Genomic DNA, 12437 nt, shown 5'->3' on the forward strand with positions numbered 1-12437 from the left:
ATCCTGGTAGTATAGTCTTTTAGATTTTTCTGCTACTAGTGCTTTTCCCTTGAACTGGGCTGCTCTCTTATTTATTTCAAACATGGAATATTTCCTTTTTAGTATTAATGTTTTAAAAAAGCTTTTGTCTTTTATTCCTCCTTTTCTTTTTTTTTATTTTGTTTATCTCTTGTGACATTGAACTTTCACCTGAGGCAGAGAAAAAGGCTACATCCTCTAGATACTATGCCTTTACAGTACAAAGTCACTAGTGAAATGATTTTTGTTCTTTGGTGGTTTCATTGCCAGAAAGGCAGCATAGTTTATGAAAGTCCCATTTCTCTCCACAGTGCTGTTAAGAGTGTGGATGTCAAGCCAACTGCTCCTTGACACTAAGTGATGGCAGCAGAAATTAATAAACTACTACCACAAAACAGGAGATAGGGCCAGGATATAAAAAGCCAAAAGGCTTTGTGGAGAAGAGTTGAGGCTTCCAGCTTTCCACCCTATAGGCTCAGCCATTTACTATGAGGATCTTAAGCTATTTTTAGAAGTGGAGCTTCCATGATATTTTAGTCCAGATATGATTGCGTGTGACTAAATGTTATTCTGCATGTTATTCAACAATGACATGGGACCTCTGAGGACTTATTTTAAAATACTGCTGCTGATATCCTTATGCAGATGACATCTCGACTTAATCCACTTGAAGTGGTAGATGTTTTAAATTGGTACCGGGATTTAGTAAGAATGTTTAATGTCTGTGGGGTGTTTATGAGAGAGATGTATGCTATATGAGTAAAATTGCATAACCCCTATATAGGATCAGATGTCTAGTCTGGGATACTCTCAAATACTACATTACATAGATGATGATTTGAACATCTTTTATTACTTAGCTGATGCACCACAGATAGCTCAACTTTATGCCATTATTCACACTGCAGTACCATTGTTCCTTGGGGTCTCCTTTTGAAAATGCCCATGAAACATCAGCTAATCAAAAGGACACAAGATGGGTACTATTTCCATGTTCTGCTTCTAGATACATAGTGAGATGATGGGATGGAGTATTTTGTTTAGTTAGGCTTTTTTTTACAACTGTAGGCATTTTAGGCATTTTGATTTGGCCAAGAGGAGTCAGAATAATTGTTAGTCTTATTTTTGTACTATTTTGTAGATTGTCCATTTAAATATAGTTTGAAAATGTCAAAGCAACAGGAGCATTGTGGGTAAGTGATTATCACTCTTGATTTTAAGGGAAACTAAGAATAGTAAAACCTGTATTTTGTCTTGAGAAAAGCAGATCTTCAATAACTGATAAATAGAATTCCATGGGAAGAGAAGCTCGTAAGAAAAGGAGCTTAAGATGGATGGGAAGGAAATGCTTATCCTATTTCCAGATGATACAAAATTAAATTAGATAGCTTATACCCAAGAAATGAAAAATTGGTGCGTAGAAAAAAATTAAGGACCGATACAATAACTGAACAAGTTTAGTAAAGATCTCAAAACAAAAAAAGATCCAGGATCTTCTATTCTTCACTACTTCCATTAAAGATTTGAATGATGAAGTAAAGGGAATGCTTATGAAATTTGCAAATTATAAAAATGGGGTTGGATATTGTATGCTTTCGAAGTAAAAAAAAAGACTCAAAATGATCATGTACTGGAGGAATGGACTGAAAAGAAAAGAATGAAGTTTAACGAAGACAAGAGCAAAATTCTTTACTTAGGGAACAAATCTACAAGATCAGATCTACAAGCATAGGATCAGTAATAACACTTGCAAAAAAAAAAAGATTTTGGCTTAATCCTTGACTAGAAATTGTAAATGAGCCAGTAATATGATGTGGTTTTGTAAATAAATCAAATGAAACGGGCATCCGATCACAGGAAGTAACCATTCCATTCTGCCTGGATCAGGTCCCACACACTTCAAGTTCACACTTTAAGTGGAAATCACACTTTAAAAGGATTTTGAGAAATTGGAACCAGTTCAGAAAATGATAACAAAGACGCTTAGAAAACTATGTACCAAAACCTGCAGAGCAAAATTGGATGAACATGATATGTTAGCCTTGAGAAAAAAGGGCATAGAATAGCACTCTTGAAATATCTGAAAAGATGCCCCATAGGAGAAGGTCAGGACCCGTTCTGTCTTGTGCCAGAGGGTAGAACAAGGGATAACAGATTTAAGTAACAGGACTGTAGATTATTCTCCAACATTGGAAAGAACCTTCCTAATGATAAGGGCAGTTTGACAGGGGAACCAGTCACCCAGAAGAATGGTGGCCTCCTCTTTGGATGTGCTCAAGAGGAGGCTGGAGAGCAGAATGTGGGGCTCAGAAATCTCAATGGCCCTCCCCAACTCTGTGATTCTATCATAATATTATAGTGTACGATATCACCATACAGTGTTGGCCTTTGCTTACTTGGAAGTAAAGAATGTTGCCTGGGTTAATCCATTGACCTAAGACCTGATTTGCTTAATTGTGGTTTACTGGAAATCCCCCAACTTCCCCAAGCTGTCAAGCAGGAATAAAAAAAATCTTAATGACTGGTTTAGCGCTTGCCACACTGTACAAAGCTATAGGACTATAGCTATTGGTAGATCTGTTCTTTGGCTGGGGTAACCAGGTCGTACCTATGACTACCTTGATTGGTCTTAACAATGCTTGTCAGCATATTTCTGTGCACCCCCCCTTTTTTTTAAAAAAAAAATCAACTTGTGCAGCCCTTGGCACTCATACAGAGGTACCCAAAGGAGCAGGTAAGGGGCAATCCAAAAAGTCCTTTTAGCAGCAAGGAGACTTGGACCTCCCTGGAATCTTCTCTTCTGGCTGGAGTCAATAGTCTTTGAAGGGCAGCAAAGAGCATTCTTTAGGATAGAAAAACTATAGCAGACATTAATTAATTAATTGATTATATGCCATTCTAAGAGGCCACACAGATAGATTTTTATCCATGATGATCTGTCCCTAACCTGGTCCTTCGCCTTTTCCAAGAGTGCCCCCATGCCACGGCCACTGAGTCCATTCACCTGGCTGCTGGTGACCTCCTCACCTCTTTTTTCCTTCCAGCTGAAGACAAAGCCAGCAAAAAAAACCATTCCGGGACGCCAAATTTGACTGTCTCCCTTTTTCTTTTCCTTGACCAGCCCTCCTCCCCATTGGCAAAGTTCAAACCCAGACCCCAAACTGGTAAAATGGATCGGAGGCCGTAAAGGGAATTCCTACAGCAGGGAGTCCTTGAAATTTGGGGGCCAGCGGGGGAGAAAGTAGGCAGAAAGCGGGCAGAATTCCAGAGGGCTGACCTAGACACGGCCGCTGCCCGGAGGGTGGTTCTTGTGCTCCGAGCTAGCCTGCCGCGGACAACTCAGAGGCCGGCAGCTGCCGGAAAGTCCTGGGCTTGGAGACGGAGCGCGCTTCCCTCCGGCCTTCTAGCCTCTCGGGCTCTGGCAGTCTCGGCGGGAAAAGCTGGGTGGAGCCCTCGCGTGCAGAAAACTTCGGGGGAAATGCGCGGCGGCGGCGGCGGCCAGCTGAAGAGCAAGGCGCGCTTGAGGGCGGGCGAGGGAGCCGGCATCAGGAGCCTCCCCTAGGCAGCTGGAGCGCGGCCTCGGAAAGGCTGCGGGGCTCGGGACCAGCCGACGGATTTCGAAAGAACTTCTGGCGGGGCCGGTTAGTGGTGCCAGCCTGGCAAGTGAGGGGCTATGCAGCGCGCGGGAAGCCTTTTCGCCGGCCTGGGAATGTGGTGGTGGCTCAGCTGGGACCTCGTCGCCGTCTGCGAGGCTGCCAAGGGCCGCGTGCCTCGCCTCCGCCTCTCCTATAAAGGTAATTGCAGGCGCGTTTTGCAGTCCCTTTAAGCCTTTTTTTTTTCCCCCTGATTTTGCCTTCGGGGTAAGCCTCGGCGATAGGGCGCCGATGATCCCATTTTGCAGATGGGGAACTGAGGCTGAGCAAGTGAAAACTCGAGTGATCGCGCGCTGCAGAGGCCGTCAGAGGATTTTATCCGCCACTTGGTTCCCCAAAATTGTCTTCGCCTCTTCAATCTGTGTTTCTGCACGTGTGTTTTGTGTGAAGTCCTTAGTAAACCTGTCTCTTTTAGGATACTTTTTGTAATCTAATATTGGTTCTTTCACCTTTGTTGTACCTTGATTAAATCTGGAGGACAGACAGACGTGTGTGCAGGAGACATTTGGAGGGACTAGCAGGCCACTTCATGCACTTGCTAGGACCTAGCAGCTAGGTTTTATTACAAGTCCCTAAATCTCAAAGGGAGATCTTTGGACTGAGATCCACATTCTTTAAAAGGGGTGGGGATTGCTAAAATCCTTTGAACTGCTTTAAATTGTGAGTAATTTTCTCCTGGGCAGGTTTATATCATGGTTAGGGGTAAGTGAAGAAGAATAGATAAGAAAGAAATCTAAGAATGGCAGGCAGGAGGTTTTGGCTTCAGCATTGTGCAAGAGTATGGAGTATGCACTAAATCAAGACTGCAAGTTATGAGTTGAAATAATGTGCATTTAAACTTTTTTTGCACGGGATTGAGGGTGGGTGATGGGTGGGATTGAATTGCATGCAATTCAGAGATAATAGAATCTGCACTGTACATTTCTGGAGGGATATTTTCTAATATATACATACAATACAGTTATCCCAGAAAAAAGCGTGTCAAACAAGCATACAAATCAGATAAGGTTGCCAACTGATCAAAAAGCAAAATCAGCCTGCCATGCCATGCCTTGATTCCCTTGACAGCAACTTAATATATCAAAATCAACAAGTGTGCTTTATTTTGTCAGCATGCAGACAAAAAAAACCAAGTACTTTACACATTTGGTTTTTGTAAAAGTTGTCAGCCCTGGGGGTAAATACAGATAGATTTCATTTGTCTTTCCTGAAATTTTACCACTAGAGGGTGAGGGGGGAAAAAAACACCCTTCTATGGGAGTTTTGCTAATTTTCTTTCAGCTCAACTCAAACACTCATAATTTTTTTCTGACATGGTTCTATGAACAATGCCCGTATTTATGCAGCCCCACATAAGGACAGTTCATATTTAATAGGGTCTCCATGCATGATCTCAGGAACATACTAGTTATTGTAGCTTTGCAGCTGACTGGCATTTGCCTGGAAAAAGCAGGTTTACAGGAATAACCAACACAATAAAGTCTTTAGCCCCAGGATTTGCTTTTTGTCACAAATCACTGAACAACCTTCACTGAAGTTCCCTAGTTTCCAGTTTTACTTTCCTACTTGCTTTTCTATCTTCACACATTATATTCTGCAATGTGTTGTGATGTGATTTTATTGCTTTTTCTGATTTGCAGAGGAATTTTTATTACTTTTCAGTTGTTTAAAACAGTGGTTCTCAACCTTTTCTTCACCTTGAACCCCCTTTAAGTACCTTTTGTGGCCATGGAGCATGGCCACAGATCTCCAAATGGTGTAGGGTTTCCTGCCTGAGCAGGGGATTGGACTCGATGACCTCCAAGGTCCCTTCCAACTTTATTATTATTATTATTATAACTCAAGATTTCAATCGTAACATTTCTTCAAGCTTTCGCGGACCCCCTGTGAAGACCTCATGCTCCCCCAGGGGTCCGTGGACCACAGGTTGAGAACCACTGGTTTAAAACATTCACCCTTATTATTTAAGTAATAATTAAACAAATAATTATTACTTATGTACCATCACCAAATTATGTGGTGCTTCTTAATGGAACCTTATTGTCTGTCAGCAGTGTGCTGGTGAGAGAACACTGAAGACAACTTGTGAAAAGTTAAACCAATGGCTCTGCTTTCACCAGTAAATATTGTCCATGAGAGGTCTTTTGGTGCCGTCTGAGCTTGGATGTTTTCTTGCAGACGTTGGTTAGCATTGATGATGTTACCTAGGTTGGGTAATGAAACGTTTGCAAGAGAACTAGCAAGCTCAGAGGGCACCAAGGACCCCTCATGTCAACCCTGAGCTACAAATATTCTCCTTTATTGGTATCACCTATAGCAAACCTCCTGGCTTTCTAAGAGCTCAGGCAGTCTTGCATGATCTAGACCAGGGCTTTTCAACCAGTGGTACAGGTACCACCTGTGGTACATCGGCACCTGGCAGGTGGTACGCGAACATCCTAGAAAAGTGGTAGCGGGAGAGGGGAATGAGCTGAACCTGTGGCAGCACCGCACACGCCTGAGTGAGAGACGGCTGGAGCTGCAGGGCTCTCAGGGCTCAGTGGAAGCGCCAGGATCAGCGCCAGGCTCCAGCTGGAGCTGGGCGCTGATCCTGGTGCTTCTGCTGAGCCCAGAAGAAGCGCCAATCAGCTGGAATGTTGCAGCATCTCCAGGGTCTTGTGATTTATATACAGATGCTGGGTAACTGATTCATATTTATGATGGTCACAGTGTCCCAGGGTCATGTGAAGTGACCAAAACCTGCTGCAACCACCCAGCAGACGGGGGGAATAAAAACCAAACACCCCCTCACCCCCCACCCCCGCTGCCAATCCTCAACAGAAATGCTCACAACAATGGAAACCTCAGACAGGAGGAAGAGCGCTGCCGGGTGGGCAGGCAGGTGTCTTGCTCGGCTGTGGCTTGGGGGGCACTTTTTTCAGTGCCACTGTAACTTCAAACAGTCACTAAGCGAACTGTTGTAAGTCGAGGACTACCTGTACTTTATCACTTTTTTCCTTTTTTTTTGTCATCTAGTTTTTGACACCTTACTAGGCGACTGGTGGTACTCGGATATTGCCATATCCTAAAAGTGGTACAATGGGTGAAAAGGTTGAAAAGCCCTGATCTAGACAACTCCTGGATTGAACTTGGGACCTTCTATATATATGATGTTGCTGGGCTATCTTCCTCCTAGCCTTGTGTCTTGACCTGGATTCCCTGGAGAGAATTGTAACAAGGATCATAAGACAGGCGTTCCTTGTTCAAGGCTGCGTTTCTTTGGTCCAGAATGGAAGCAGAGTGATGATATCTGGAGAGGCAGTGTGAATGAGAACAAGGGCAAGAATGCTTCAGGCGTCTCTGATGCTTGTAAAGTTGTCTGAACTCTCAGTGATGGATCAGATGGACTGGATTGCTTCCATTTAACATTATAAATAATGAGTCTGGGCCTAAGTGTCAGAACAGTGGAGAGTAAATCTGAGAGGTTAGGTGGAATTTGCATATTTAGAATGGCTGCTGTGAAAATTTGTATATTGCTTTTCTGCAGGATAAGGAAACGCTATTGGAATGTTGTATATTTAATCATTCACTTGCTAACTCCTGAAATATCGTTTCTTGCCAAATGCCTAGGACAGCTATAGTGCCCAATCAGTAGGACAGTGATCAGTTGGCAGAACTCTCTGTCTCTATTGACATGAACAATTTTTTTGCTTCCGGCCATTGGGGATGCTTTTTGATCTCCTAAATTCATCATTCAAGATGCCATCTCTTAGGCTAACTCTGAGCCCCATAATTCTTGGTCTGAGGTTGGGCTTAGTCAAGAGGATAATCAGTGGATTGCTGCTGTTCTCAGTGGCTCTTCTGGAATAGCAAAATATCCCTCTTTTAGGAAGATGTCCTTCAGAGTTGGTGTGTTGTTCAAATATGAATACTAGAGAAAACTGTCAGTGTCCAGTCAAGCCTCAGTTGTAATAGTATGGTAAAATGTTGTTCAAAGAATTAGAAGCATAATTATTATGTTAGCCCTTTTTGTCAATATTGGACTTAAAGGCTGAATAGGGAGCTCTGGTGCTCTGTGACATGACAGAAGATTCCAACAATAAAGAGAAAAACTGAGGGATTTTGACGGACTGGAACACATGTCACTTGATGTCAGTATTATGTCCAATAAATTTGAACGTTCTTTGGGTGATCCTGGTTTGCTGAAATTCAGGGATGGGGTGCAATGTTCTGAAGATCTGAGGGGTACAAAGGGAGTGGAGCCACAACTTACAAAAGCATAGTCGTTTCAGCAGAGTTGTTTGGATTTTTCCTTCTTTGTGGTATGTTTAAGTTTAGGGTTTACAATATGTGAGTTTTCTTCTGTTTTGCATCACAAAATGGAAATAAATTCTGCATTCCGTTTTTAACAGTGATGATCTGATGGCCACAAAAAAGGGCACTTGAGGGCCACATGGAGGGGATGTGGGGGTTTTGTAATCTCTGAAGCTTATCCTTGTTGTGGAATATGAAGGTTCCGAAGTGAAGGTTGGTGGCAGTAAGAAATCCAAGAAGCCACCCATCAGGGACCACAACCTTGCATTATAGTGAAAAGAAGAAGTTGCTCTTTTGATGGTTTGTTCCCGCAGAAGCCTGTAGTAAATTCACATGTGCTTCTCAGAGGAATAGTTATTGGCACTTCTAACCTCATGAGTCATGTTAAGATTGACGTACACATTGTACTGAGGTATTGCTGGAGTAGCTGCATCTGTATCTATTTTAGACAAATAGTTCATTTTCCAAACAAATGTTCTTTTCTTTGCTCTAAGATGCTGCTCTGTGCAAAAAGAAATATTGTGGCCAGGAAACAAAGATAGTGTAACCTCAAGTAGACTAAAGGAAATAGGGAAAATCTGCTTTTAGGAGCAACTGTGGGAGGGCAGGAAATGTAAAACAGAAAAGTTGGATTGATGCTGTCTTAGACTGAATAGCTATGGAGATCTTTTTCCCAAAGACAGACCTTGTCCTGGCTGATGGGATGTTTTAGGCTATGATCTGGGACCCTTGAATCTGAAAAGGAGTATATTTACACAAGGGTCTAAGTGGAATTATTTTAGGAGGAACGCTGTAGGCCAGGGGTGTCAAACTCAATTTCACTGAGGGCCGCATCAGTATTGCGGTTGCCCTCAGGGGGGCGGGTGGGTGTGGCCAAGGTGGGTGCGGCCTACTGGGTGGGCGTGGATGGAGTGGGTGCAGCCTACTGGGTGGGCATAGCCAGCTCTACATCGTTCACGTCAAGGGTGCCTGTGGGGGCCTGGACAGGAGTGGGACAGATCTGAGGGTCTCTGGCAGAAGGGGGTGGGACCAGGGCAAGTGCCAAGGCATGGTCCACTGGAGGAGCCTCACTGTTCCTCTCAGGCCATGAGGAGGGGGGGCTGGATGGTGGTGCGGGCTGCCCGGAGCCCTGGGCAGCACAGGTCAAATGCCCAGCCTGGCCCTTGAGCACCCGCGGCACCAAGCCCAGCCCCACTTCCTCAAGGCTGCTGCTCAAGGTTCTCCTGGTTCCTCGCTGTTTCCAGACAGCCTTGTGGAGTTAAGACTGAATGCGTTTCAGCATAGATGGCCACCACAAAATTGTACATTGGCTCCCGGCTGGCCTGGGCCAGGGCCAAGGCAGAGGGGGCCGTTCCCTCACTGTTTCCAGGATGGCTTCGCGGGCCACATGAAACCACTTTGCGGGCCGCATCTGGCCCCCGGGCCTTGTGTTTGACATGTCTGCTGTAGGCTATCCATGTACCTCATCTGAGAACAGGAAAAAATGTTTGAGCTGCCTTAAAGTAATAATGCAACCAGTCACTTGTCACTGTCAATATGTAATATTTTAGTTTTTTAGATGCTTATACTGGGTAGCAGGGTAAATAGTTCTGCAATCAGAGAAATATATAAATCCAAACATATGGATTTAGCCAAAAAAATTGATTGAAAAAGGCCCTTTGTTCTGCACTTTTGAAAAAAAATTCTAATAAAGAACTTTTCTCCCAGTTATTTATAGATTGCATTCCCAAGACATGGTTAAACCAGACCAGTGTTTTATCAGAACTCTAGTTATTTTACTCAGGAAGAAAACTATCTACCCTCTTGCTACTTAAGGTAGCAGTTGGTTTCTGCATATGGCAGTGGTTCTCAACCTGTGGGTCGGGACCCCATTTGGGGTCGATCGACCATTTCACGGGGGTCGCCAAGCAAGGCTGTCCGCCATTTTTTTTGTCCGCCATTTTTTTCCCCTTTTCCGGCAGGTGCCTTATCTCCCTTGGACTGGGCCAGCTGGTGGTCGGCCTGCTCCGTCTCTGCTGCTTGCATGCACGGCGCTCCCGGGCAGGGAAAGTCCTCGACTTACGACCGGTTGGGTAGTCCTCGACTTACAACCGGTTTAGTCCTCGACTTACGACCGGTTTAGTCCTCGACTTACGACCGGTTGGGGTTGCAGCATTAAAAAGGTTGAGGGCCACTGGAAATGGCTTGCAGACTCTCCAAGAGAGAGAAATAACCCTGAAAAGCAGAGTAAAATAGGAATAGGAGGTTTTATTTCATCCCACCTCACCCACGGTGATCTCAAACACAGTCAATTCTCTGATTTTTATTTTTATTTAATCATATAAGTAAAACAACTTACCTGGTTCCTATCTCAAAATATGTCTAGAATGCTAAGATATTTAGGTTAGTCAGTGGTTCCTTCTCTGGTACCAAATCAATTATGTCCAGCTTTGTGCTAAACTTGGTGAGGCCTTAAGTACCCACATGAATAGTGACAGAAACAATAACCAGAGCTATTACTGAAAACAAAACAAAACCACAAATTATTCCAGTGATAATCAGGGCACTTGGTACAGACTCGAAAAATGTGCATGAGTGGCTCAATTTAACAATGGATATGGAATTCTAGGGACAGACTTCCTGATCTACTGTAGCAAATATTCACAATTGTCTCATGTTTAAGGTGCCATGAACTGCTTGATTGGACCCTAAGCAATCCAAATTAAGAATGGTTGTATCCATAGGAGTTCCAATGGAAGAACATTCTATAGCAAACCACAGAGCTCACAAGTATCCAATATTGACTTGTAGCCTCCATTAGATGATTTTTCCCCTCTTTTCCTTTCATTAGATTAGCTAATGTCTGTGCCTCCTAATTGGTCTTGAAATGGGAAGCAGAGAGGAGGCAGTTGTAGGACACTTTCACCACTGTTCTGCTTTATGAACATAGCTTAGTGCACCTTTCAGAAAGAAAGATGGTAGCACATATATAGGTCCAATTACCATAAGCAAGCACAGCACACATGTGCATGCATGCAAACACATGCGCACACACACACTCACTCTCTCTCTCACACACACACAAAAGCCATTACATTGTAAAGAGGTGTCTTTGGTAAACTGTTCTTTGGGCTGTTGATAATAGTATGTCTGTGTATTTTAAAAAAAGTCCCCTGTGTAAGCCATCTTGTATTACTTCATGCTTTTTCACCACTTGCTGGGTGGGCCTCTGATTTCTAGAAATATAACTATGCTTGTCCCAGAGCTGTACCTCTCATTTGGTGCCATAAGCAGCCAGAAAATCCCAATAATTGCAGTCCATCAAAACTCTGCTTTCAGGAGTAGGGTGGGGTAGGGGAAGGAGGGAAGCAGCTCCCTGAGGCCTTGAGTGCAAGTTAAGCTAAAGTCTGAATCTCTCCTGCACCATGCAATGGATTAGGTAGGCCTAGGCCAGGGGTAGGCAACCTTGGCTCTTTTATGACTGGTGGACTTCAACTCCCAGAATTCCTGAACCAGCATGGCTGGCTCAGGAATTCTGGGAGTTGAAGTCCACCAGTCATAAAAGAGCCAAGGTTGCCTACCCCTGGCCTAGGGTCAACCCAACTCTGAAATAATTATTGGAGAAAGCTGGTGTTTGGAGATAGAACTTTTTTGGCTGCTGTTAATCATACCTGGTGCCCAGAAGACTTCACTCCCATTTTTCTTTTCAAAGAAGCAGGGCCAAACATCCTTTTTCTCCATTCATATGTTGAAATGTCTTACTTACTTCTCAGTCTTGCTACTTCCTTTCTCATGTTGTTTGTTTTTAAATAGCTCACCCTTTCATGTGGCAGTTTATTTGTCAAGTAGGGGACTCTGATGGTCTGGCTCCTGTTCCTCTGACCCAATCACACACAACAGACCGTATGAAAACACACAGGGAAGGCTTGAGCCTGAGGAAAATATAACAAATGCTGAGTTTGCTTGTGTATGTCTTTCTTGCAGTTAAGCCTTCAGTACTGTTTAGAAAAAAAAAGTATTTTGTTGGTTGTAAAATAAGGAAAAAAAATAATAAAAAAAGAATATTTGTAGCTCAGGATTGAACTTGCTTGTTTTCTTGTAGATGTTTCATTACCCAAACTAGGAAACATCATCAGTGCTAGTAAGGAGTGCAGTTTGTTGTCGGTTTATATTCTGGTGCCTTGCCCTGTCAGTGGGAGTGGGAGTGGTCTTACAGATTCTTTGGTTGGGCTGTTTACTGTTGGTTTTTTTTGTCAGTTTCTTGATTGGGGTGTTGTTTAGTTGACTGTTGGTCTGATGTTAATCTTGGAGTTAATCTAAGTCCAAGACCAAGTCCCAAAACACCAGGGGATTTCTAGAAGCCTGGCACGCTGACAAATTAGCCATCAATAGACACATAGACATTAACAACATCTTTAGACTATGCAAAAGAGACAATATATCAGCCCAAAAGGGAAGCACCCCTCCACCAGCAATCAGCACCCAGCTTAGCAT

This window comes from Protobothrops mucrosquamatus, unplaced genomic scaffold (genome assembly GCF_001527695.2).
Source record: "Protobothrops mucrosquamatus isolate PMUCROS unplaced genomic scaffold, P.Mucros_1.0 scaffold_152, whole genome shotgun sequence".
NCBI classification, from domain to species: Eukaryota; Metazoa; Chordata; class Lepidosauria; order Squamata; family Viperidae; genus Protobothrops; species Protobothrops mucrosquamatus.